This window comes from Megalobrama amblycephala, linkage group LG14 (genome assembly GCF_018812025.1).
Source record: "Megalobrama amblycephala isolate DHTTF-2021 linkage group LG14, ASM1881202v1, whole genome shotgun sequence".
Taxonomy (NCBI): Eukaryota; Metazoa; Chordata; class Actinopteri; order Cypriniformes; family Xenocyprididae; genus Megalobrama; species Megalobrama amblycephala.
In genome coordinates, this window is record NC_063057.1 from 11,476,591 (window position 1) to 11,487,649 (window position 11,059).

Genomic DNA, 11,059 nt, shown 5'->3' on the forward strand with positions numbered 1-11,059 from the left:
AGGGTTTTTTTTCATCCCCAAAATCACAACAGCAAATTTGATCATCAATGGCTGTTAATAGTGCATAATATACAGTACTTATTTTAAAGAACTGAATAAATTGCTGACCATTAATCTTTCATTAACTAAACTTTGTGCAAATGAAAAGGTAAAAATGAAGAGCGGATGCCTTTGGGCTTGCATCATTGGCCTTCCTGTCTCTTTACACCATGTGCCATTGCCTGAAATTATATATCTGGTAACCCCACTGCCCTCTGTTCAGATAGCTTTTGACTGTAATAAATTGCCTTCTGAGTTTTCGCCTCATAAATGGCTCCTAAATCGAGATGTGGAGTGGTCTGATGATGTTTTAATTGTAACTTGCAAAATGTATTTGCCGTGACCTACAGACTTTTTGTGGCAGCTTCTATTCAATATGTATGTGTGTTCCGACACCTTGGGGTTTAAAAAGGTTAATTAACCTCTGGTGGTAGACCTTTCCTTTGCACTTAACTTGGTCTATGTCCTGATAGTACCATTAACCCATGCCCTAGCCTCTTAACCTCCTCTATCATTACCCACGTAAAATCCATTAAAACTTCCTATTGATCTTTCCTGTTCAACCAAGACGTGTTTTTAACAATTTTTATATTCCTTCAAAGCAACCGACTCACATAATGGCCATAAGTGGAGACACAAACAAAGCTGTCAGAATATTCTATGCGTGAAACTTCACCGCACTTAATCTGAAAACATAATTGGTCATGATTAACCTCATTATAGATACTGTATGCTATCCTAATGCATGCACAATTCTCAAAATCTAACATCCAAACCAGGACAAGCACTCACGGTGAGAGTTTAAAGAGGAAGGCATAAATGCGCTTGGTGTCTCTCTATAAGCTGTGAGTGAGTCAGACCATAATTGATTAAAACATTCTCCGGTGGTGAGGTGTTGCTAGTGGTTAATGGAAACAACGCCCCGACTAAGTTTGATGGAGAGACATCAGGCTAAAATGAGAACATTGTCTTTATGAGCAGACGTCAAACTGAAGCCCCCTTTGCTCTGCCTGCTCTGTCTGAAACAATAAAGCACAATTAGCGGGGGATTCAGGACTCGCTGTTTGTTCTGTTACTATGGCAGCGGCATTGATTAACACTTCAGCAGTCTCCAAATTAATGATGTAAAAGCTCCTATAAACAGCTACTCAGTGCATCGGTGCATCAATGTCTCTGTGCAGGTGTTACAGTGTGAGTGTTTGGGCTGGAAAACAAGGCATTGTGGGATGGAGGTGTTGCAGGTGGAGGGTGGCATCTCACACGCTAATATCTCGAAATGTAGACGTTAATTTGAAAGCCGACTAAGGCCACTTATCTCAAGTCGAACGGACCAAATCTGCGGAAGGGAATAGTTTTGCATCTCGTCAACAGCTCTGTTTTCAGTATTGATCGAGTCTATTTTTTTCCTTTTTCTTCATTTAATCAACGGCTCACATACCAGTGTTAACATTTAGTTGCTCTGCACACACGTCTTTATTGTTTAAATACATCGATTTCCACAGAAAAATAATGTCACCTCGCTTGGTCTGAGGATAATTGCAAGAAAGCAGACAGTGTTGCGGAAGCTAATTTGAAATTGTAGCTTGTCAAGCTGTGATCTTCTTATAATTTAAACTACAGTCTAACTAATCTTGAAGTAGTTAGCTACATCTATATATAAATACATCTACAGTAAACAAAAAGATAGGAACAGCTTGCTTCACTGCTAGCTTAGCAACAAAGCTAAGTGTGCAACAACATAAAATTAAAAAGCAGCATTGTACACTGCTACTTGTTGAAAAAAGTGCTTGTTATTGGAGAAGCTACAATATTGTGAGCTGCAATCACGCAAATGAAAAATGTAGTTAAGTTAATATCACTTTAAAGTTTAGTTTAGCAACTGCACAGCACTGTAAACAACACAGGCCATGCTGTGCATTTCAAAGCAAATCTGAGGAAACAAAAAGATACACCATACTGCTAGCTATAGCCAGTTCAACGCAAAGAGCACTACTGCTCTAAAGCACACCTCCACAAACGCACTTGTAATCATCATTGATGTGGGCTTAACGCAGCACTCCGTGGGTAGAGCGGCCGAGAGAAACATTAACTCCCATTAACTACAGCCTCTCGCCAGGAGTAAGGCAGCTGATCAAAGGTGGAACGCTGGGGAATCAGAAAATGTGGGCTTTGTTCAGATATCTTAAAAGTAGCAGGGATTTAATTATGCAATGGATTAGCAATAGTGCAGGAAAGAACAGGCTTGCTGCCAGCCAAAGGTCTGAGATGTGCTTCAAGACAGGGATCTCATAGGCTATAAACTCATGAGATCAGAGGTGAGGATTCACGCAAAATGCATATTTGTCTATAATGACACAATTGGAAAGGGATTTTAAAAGGCTCTGGGGAGAATTCACTTGTGGCAGTTAATAGCAAAGCTTATTTGCATATGTTGTCTGCATTGTTTTCGCAATAAATTTAACAAAGCTCTTCTTTATCATTTGGTCTTACTGCTACCCAAACCGACAGAAAAATGGGTGTGTTCACAGCTTTAGTTTGGTTCTCTTGGTTCTTTTGGTCCGAACCAAAAAAGAAAATGATGCATTTAGTCCTGGTTCACTTTGCGTTCACACTGCCATTTTTTAAGACCAAACCTAAAGATACAAAACGAAATTATGACGGAACTAAGGGTGTTTTCATACATGGCAGTTTGGTTTGATTAAACAAATTCTGGTGCGATTGATCTGTTAGTGCAGTTCATTTGAATAAGTGTGAATGCTACCATCTGAACCAAGGTGCGCACCAAACAAGCGAACTGAGATCCCTGAAAAAGTGGGTGATTTGGTGAGATTTGACACAGACCAAAAACATCTAAATGAACCAAGAACAGGATGTCAAATGCGACCCTAGAAAGGACATATTGCTGAAGCATACCTTTTTTTTCTTGTCATAGGAGCTACGATGACCATCACAGTTTGGTCCAGGTGTCAGAACTGCAGTCTCTATGCAGCAAATCGTCATTTGAGTGTTTGACAGAGTAATTCCTGGTGCTGTTTTGCCTTCTTTACACATTTTATAAGCTCTTTACGAGTTAAAAATATCATATAACAAGTGCATTTAGTCCAGCACATCTCAGTCCGCTTGTTTGGTGCACACCAAGGTTCAGATGGCAGCGTTCACACTTGTTCAAATGAACTGCGCTAACAGAGCAATCACACCAGAGTTTGTTTTAATTGAACCAAATCTGCTACCAATGTAAAAAAATTTTTTAGAAACAAAATTTGCCAATTTGCAAAGTTTTGATCTGCTTAACACGGCCGCTAGATGCTAACGCTAACAGTTTTTCTAAAATGGTGCAAAAAGCTATGTTTTTTATGTAAACGTGATAAATGGACATGTTTGACTGCTGTGTTCGCGTCTTGCATATTTTACTGTTCTTTGCGCATAAGGCATCCTACAAAATGTGCTCAAATTAAAATAAATTCAGCTTTTGAAAAACGCATCGCTAGACTTTGGTATTTCATTCCTTCTCGAGTGTTTAAATGCATGTTCTTTGAATGGCCCTTTCAACTGGATTGTGGGTAATTTGTAAAAAAAAAAAATAATTTCACAATCAAAAACAAAAATGTACGGAGCACCTAATTTACTAAATCATGTGCACAATTTTCTTATTTACTTACTTTGTTCTCAAATTGTTAACATTAACAACATCAGCATTGCATGACTACGTGTATTTAGTGTGTGTTAGCGTTATCTGTAGATTTCAATTTCTGTACAGTCTAATCTCTATAATTGTTCATTTGTCATACCATACAATCTGCCATCAAAATGATAAGATTAATTATTCCAGCTTCTGTGAGGCTATAAAAGGCTATGATCTGCCACCTGCAGCATCCTCATATATGATATAGCCTACTAGCTGGGACTCGTTCTTTATGTAAGCAGACATGACGTAACGACGCAAAGACGAATGGCAGCATGCTCAAATATCCTGCAGAAACCTACCAGTACAGAAAACATTATTACAAGCTTACCGTTGTGAATCGGGCTAAGGTAAGGAGATAATTTTGAACACTGGCTGGTTTTGTACTTGCTCAAAAACTGATTTTGAATCATTTTTAACCAAAAAAATGTTACGGACTGCAGCTTTTAACAGACTATATTGTTTATTTGTACTGTTACCAGCTTTTCTGCTTAGGATCAGCCCCCAACACCCTATAAATTTAAGCCTCAGCATGAGGCAATGGCAGCCTCCTTTTCCCGCTCATTTAGCCCGCTAAATTCAAGGCACACGCCGGCTGTAACAAAGTGACAGGTGGGACGCACGGCAAGACAGCAAGTTCGCAAAGGTTGACTCTCATTAGGTTTCCAAAGCCCCACCGACAGGCCCTCGCAGCTGCCTCCTGATGCACGTTCATCTGCACCTGCATCTGTTAACTGCAACGAGACAGCAAGCCGGAGCAGACGTGGAGGACTCGGGAGGTGGGGGGGTGGGTTAAAGGAAGTGGAGAAAACCGTTTTTGAATCCCTCAGTCCACAGCGGGTGAACTTCCTGCCCTGAGCCATCTTGCTGGCCTAACTCCTGTCATGCATACCCTGACACGCTGCACACTCAAGACTACGTGTTTTACGATCCCTAATCCCAATTAATGTCCAGGAGAGGTAAGAAAGAGAATCAAAAGAGAAGCTGTCCCAGAGATGGGGCATGATGGGAAAGGGGGAGTATGGTGAAGGGGGATTGGGGGAGGGGGATTGGCTGAACCAATTATTTTGAAGGGTATTAAGTCATCAGATTTACTTTTATCTTGATTGCATTGTGGAAGTCGTGCATAATTAATGGAGGGAGCTTATTAGGAAAAGATGATTAGGCAAATTACACAGGTGTCGGATGCATTTTTCATGATGAATTTTGCTAGGACAATCCTGTATTTCCATCTGTTCTGCTCCTATCAGAATGTCACTGCAGGGGAAATTAACACGACGGCATCAATACCAAATAAATGAGGAGTCGACAGAACACAAAACACAAGTAAATAAGTCTTTAGAGGTTGACGGTGCTGTACACAAACTTCAGTCCTTTTCGCTAAGTAACACAATACTTAGCAGTAGCAAGACTTCATCAATAAAGTGGCTTTCTAATGGCCATTTCAACCTCCTGTTTTATGACTACATGGAGCATGACCCAACATGTGACAAGTTCTTCTATTGATAGGCTGAGGTCATTTATGCTTTAAGGTTAACACATGTTTGACGCTTATAATGAAGACTTTCTTCCATTTAGTCCACTAAAAGGAAAGAAATGGGGGAAGGAGCTCAATATTATGACCCTTTTACTTTCCCTGGACATTAATTTGGGTTTATGGGTCATTTGGCAATACTTTCTTTATAGTAGTGCAAATGCAATTCAACACAGAATCTGTGGACATGCATTATGGTAAAAGCGAAATGGCGCTCACAACCATTTTACTTTAACTAATATTCAACCAGGAATTAGATTTTATCCACCAAAACAAGGAAGCCAACTGAAAATAAAGTACTTTCTAAGTCATCAAGTTATTAGATTTCTACAAAATATTACAAAGTCATTTGTTCTTGAAATGTTTGCACTTTATTTAATCATGCACAAAATAACACTGGTCATTTTGTGCACAATTAAATAAACTTAAATGCTTAATAAGGTGGAATTTATAACCCATTTAATTAGAAAAGAAATGTGTTTGTGCCAAGAAGAATAACAATTAATTAGACTGTTGCACTACTTCACCTCATTTTAATGTTAAACTGGTTTGTGGGTGGTTAGTGAATGTTGTCTTCATGTGCAATATAGGAATTATTGTAAATACAAGTTTCCTAGATGGATATTGGGTGTGAATGGCCCCTCAAGTCATATTTACAACTGGAAAAACGTGCTACGGTTATATAGCATAGGTTATGGTTAGGTTGGCCATAAACTCAAAGAAAAGAAGTAAGCTACTAGAGACTGTTAGGTTTTACTCATTTTCCTACAACATCTATATTGCTTTCTTCAGCACTTACATTCATGTATTTACTTATGCAAATAACCATTTGATGCATATTGTATGTATTTTACAGAGCTAAAATAGCATTTATTTGACCAAAATTCCAGAATCACCAGCAAACTGTAGATATTCACATAGTGCAGGCCATGTTTATATGGTTGCTAACAAATTGGATACATTTTATGAAATCTGTTGGCTATTGACTAAAAATCTTCTATACATATTGGCTTTAATAAGATTTCCCCAAGAAATAGGCAAGAATGAATCTCCATTATTCATATTATTTCCAACAACAAAGCACTTGAATGTGACAAATTTGTAATTACGATTTTGGAAATGAGAAGAAAGAAATTTCCGAAAGAACATGAAGGCAGCACAAGAGGCAGTTTTTCTGCATTGAAATATACAGTAGCATGGTGAAATAAAGTAACAAAGGTGAATTTTGCTTTCATGCCAACTTTAGCTTTCCTCCTATGATCAACCGAAAGTTTAAAGCTGAATTTGAACAAACTCAGGCATTTTTGCCTTTACAATTTTCCACTATATGGTTTATTTTTTCAAAGGGAAACCAGCCTGAAATATATTTGCATACCAATTAAGGCGTCACTTATGTGCGTCTTTCAAAACCTTGTCTTTCAGGTAACCCCTCACAAAGATCTAACCATACCATCGTTGCTGTATCTCCCCCTCATTCGTATACCACAGCTTCTTTCATTATATGAATCTTCTTCCATGTGTAGTACTGTTCCCCAAGGACCACTTCAAGGATCCCTCCTGATCATTAGACGCACTACTATTCCTATTCTCACCTCGTGCACCTGTGCCACTAGTGTCTCCTCATCAGGAATTCTTCCTCCTCCTGTTCTCCTTCTTCAGCAGGCCAGTCATTAAAGCCCTGTGTTCTCTTTCCTCTCACACTCCTCTGTTAGTCTGCTATTCCTTTGTTTTGTCTGGGTGGCATGCGATTGTTGTAAATCAGCCAAATTGCAGACATTCTTGTTTGGTTTGCTTAGGCATTCGTTTGAGCTTCTCAGACAAACATTCTCACCCGATGTGACTAATATGTAGGTGTGAGGCTTCAACCATCTGCCTTGGTGTATGTTTAAAGGAAGGTGATAGAGTTTGGGTAGGATACGTTTTCAAAACAACATTTGAGTTACAATTATTAACATAGGACGTCAGTTTCTTATGGTATTGGGTGACTTAATGCCACATAGACCAGGTAGTAGGACCATCCATCCATCCATCCATCCATCCATCCATTCATTCATTCATTCATTCATCCATCCATCCATCCATTCGTCAGGCATTAAGATAAGGATCATACCTGAAGCTGCTACTACAAGTGGTTGTTCTGGGTAGTCTGTTATGGGACTTTCCTAGCGAACATTATTCCCTTTATATGTAGGATGAGAAGCCAGCTACTAGCTTCCACCAACTGTAATTTTACACAGAAAGGTCAAAAATAATCAAAAATAATAAACCAAAACCAGCAAATTTAGCTTTAGTTATTCAAAAGAAAGTTCAAATAAAGTATGAGAAGAGTTGTGAAAAAAATAGTATACTAAACAATCTCATACATTAATACCAGAACAAGATTAAATTTCTCACAGAACCCCTGAGTTAGCCCGAAAAAACAGCAGGACATTTATTGTGTAAGAAAGCATGTTCAAATTACATGAGATTAAAATAACAAATAAAATCACAAGTACACAAATTTACTCCATCAGGGAAACATCTGCAAAGGCCTTAGGCGCCCTAGAGGTGCTGTTCCATTGAAGAAGGGCGTGAGAAATCGAGTGAGAAGGGTTTGATGGATGAATGGACAGACATGAGACTGTAGAGGAGAATCTGGATCTGGCTTCTGTCTCTTGGCACTAACTGAAGGTGGCGCAAAGCTCTGTAAACACATGGGTGCCATTTCAACTTTTTTTTTGCAAAGCATGAAATTAAAGCTATTTATAACCTGAGTGATAATTACATTATACTTATTCCATCATGATTAGATTCCTGCTTTTTATGATACACTGTCACAGTTTTAATTAAAATGTCTCTCAGGCAGCTCGGCTGGCCAACTGGGCTGTTTGTTCATTTGCTCTGGTTTTCAAGGGGGTCTTTCTCGACGGCATGCTGTCAGTGTCAGACACTTAAAACAGCAGACTGACTTGACCTAGAACACACAAACTTAAATCATAATGTTAATTTGGGTGATTTGTCTTCAATGTGTACATACCTTATTTGAAATTAATGGCATGAGGCTGTATTGAGTAGACCTTGACCATCTGTCAAGCTTTCATTTGCCAATTTACTAGCTAATTGTGCTGAAAATCACATTTAATTTGAAAGAATTGGCATGGGCCCCCTTAGATTTTTTTTCAGGCAACTGGATTAAAAAAATAAAATAAAATAAAAATAATCAAAACAGTATTTGGCTATTTATATAGTTTTTTTTAATTATTCTTTTTTTATAGGCGATTTGAACCCAAGTCCCCTTGCACTCTTAACGAAGAGAAACAGTACTAGAAGACTTTAAAAATAAGAAATTTCTCTTTGGTCATATTTTATCTCGCATAGGACACCAAGTGACCCTGAACTGCCACTAGTGCTTGGCGGCCTGTTTTTAATCTTCAAGGATTTATGTTAGAATTATGGAACATAAACTCTTGAGGTAGTTTAGAAAAGTTTTGAGTTAATGTTAGCAGTGATATTTGCGAAAAGAAAAAAAAGAATACGAGAATACCCTGTAGGTATTGTGCACTGAGACCTAACTTAGGGCGAAGAAAGAAGTAGGCAATACTCTGTAAATTTTTAATGGATGATATATACTCAATAATAAATAGCTGATAAATAAAATATGGTTACTTGTCTTGATTAAGGTGAGTGTATTCCCTTCCCCTGATGCCAACATATCTTTGATTCACATATCTGTGGTTGTGCAGTCCTCCTTCCTTTCTGTATTCAACATTTCCACTTTGTGTTGCACACTTGAAAAGAGAACGGCTCTTGGCTGGAGGGTTGTTGTACAGAAATGAACCGTAGAAACGTTTCGCCGAAGGCATTGGCTCGGGGTATTGTTCGAAGCTGAGGCCACCCCGGATATTCATTCATGTTTTATGGCAAAGAGGCTATCGCTTTAAATGTGTCCCACTTGAGTGAGTTTTGGCGATACGGCACCAGCTGATGGAGTGGAGCGGTAATTAATACCTTGTGGATATTCCAAATATCTGAAGATCGATAAAATCATGCAAAACACTACTAATTATATTTGTCCTTTGTTACAGGACATTTCCAAAAGAAATCAAGCTGTCATGAAAACTTGTGTTTCAAAATTGACCCATAAATGTCTTTAAAGAGTCTAATTTGTGACCAAAGTTCCGACTTGCTTGATCACTCATTAAGTTTTTGATTTAATATCCCCTCAAACTATCCTTTGGCATCTAGCTTTGTTGCCCGACACAGTTCTCAGTTCAATGAGGTGATAGATATTCAAGTCAGAGAGCTGCTCTTTAAACCCTGGGAGAAAGAACTAAAGGATACAGGAGAGTAAACAGAATATATGGCCTTTAAGGTGATGTTTGGGTGAGGTAGGCAACGCTCCTCAGTCGAGGGACACTAAAGGTTGCACACCTTTCTCTCGGCAAAGACCCTAACAGTTTTGACAGTCCCTCACCAAACACCCTTCCTGGTGGCAAAGCAAAAAGACCACTAAATGTTTCGGCAAGAAGTAAACCTGACCTTTTCTTAGCACTGAACGTATAGGAGAGGTTTGTTGGGAGAGCGGGCTGGTTTCCTACACCTCAAGCGAACTGAACGTAAAGCCCAGATGACAGTTCCTGTTGAAAGACTGTTGGATGGTTAATTACGCAAAACAACAGCCTGACCTTCTCAGTAGTTCCTGCACAGACTGTTTATGACACAATGGCTATCATTTATAGATCTAAGCATAGGCAGAGTTGGGGTTCTGCCTTTTTTTACTCTTGGTTGTACATGCACCAGTATCAACAATCAACTTTTGAAGAAACATTGTTTCACAGGAAACATGGTTACTGGGTAAGTACGTATATGCTACTTCTGTGCATTAATATCTGTGTAAACTCTTGCATATGCTGTATGTCTAGGGTTGCATTTGATGTTTACATATATATACACATATATACATATATATACACATATACATATACATATACATATACATACACATATACATATACATATATATATGTATATGAAGACTTCAGATGCAAAAGCCTCTAAGTGAAATTTTCTTCTAAAATGAGTGTTGTTATCAGGCTATGTTTTAATTTTAGTATTTTCACTTTACTGGCAGTTAATAGATCCTTTTCATTTACATTAAAGTGAAATAACTGAACATAAACATAGGAGCCTGATAAAAATGATCATTTTAGAAGAAAATTTCAGATGGCACTTAGAGGCTTTTGCATCTGAAGTCTTCATATATAGTACTTATAATTTACTTTCTTATAATATTTTAAATTAATAACATTATATATTATTAAAAATACATAAAATAATTTAAATTCACCTGTTTTTGGCCGGTAAAATGACAGTAATTTTGGAGCATATGCTGCATCAGATATGCTGTATGCCACTAAGCTTCAGTGTCTCCATGATCTCAATGTCCAGAAGGCAAATCCACCATAACGTTATTTAAATTAGCTTTAAAGGAATTTAAAATATTCTTATTTTAAAAGTCTTCTCTTCATAAGTATGCTTTCATTATGATGGTGAAAATAAAACATCATCAATAAACAAAGACCTTTTCACTAGATGAGCTTACTCAAGGTACTGCATTAAAATCGCTCTAGTTAATGAACCCCTTTTCAGAAGTTGCATGTTGGAATGTCTCATTATGCCACACTTAAACTGACTGACCTTTCATTTTTGGAGGACACATACCTCATAAGATGTGTTTTCACCACTGAACTTTCCAAAGGAACTAAGGACTTTGGGGTGGTACTCAGTGTGTTTTGACTGCAGGAACCAGGGTAGTTCCAGATAAA

General features: G+C 38.1%; 1 long non-coding RNA gene across 1 annotated transcript; it reads right to left on the reverse strand.

Annotated features, from left to right (window-relative positions):
- Window positions 1-7,661: 7,661 nt before the first annotated feature.
- On the reverse strand, window positions 7,662-10,108 carry LOC125244696. Its single transcript, XR_007179360.1, has 2 exons — window positions 8,020-10,108; window positions 7,662-7,938 (listed from the first exon to the last, which is right to left on the reverse strand). It is a non-coding gene; the product is annotated as an uncharacterized LOC125244696 (long non-coding RNA).
- Window positions 10,109-11,059: the final 951 nt, after the last annotated feature.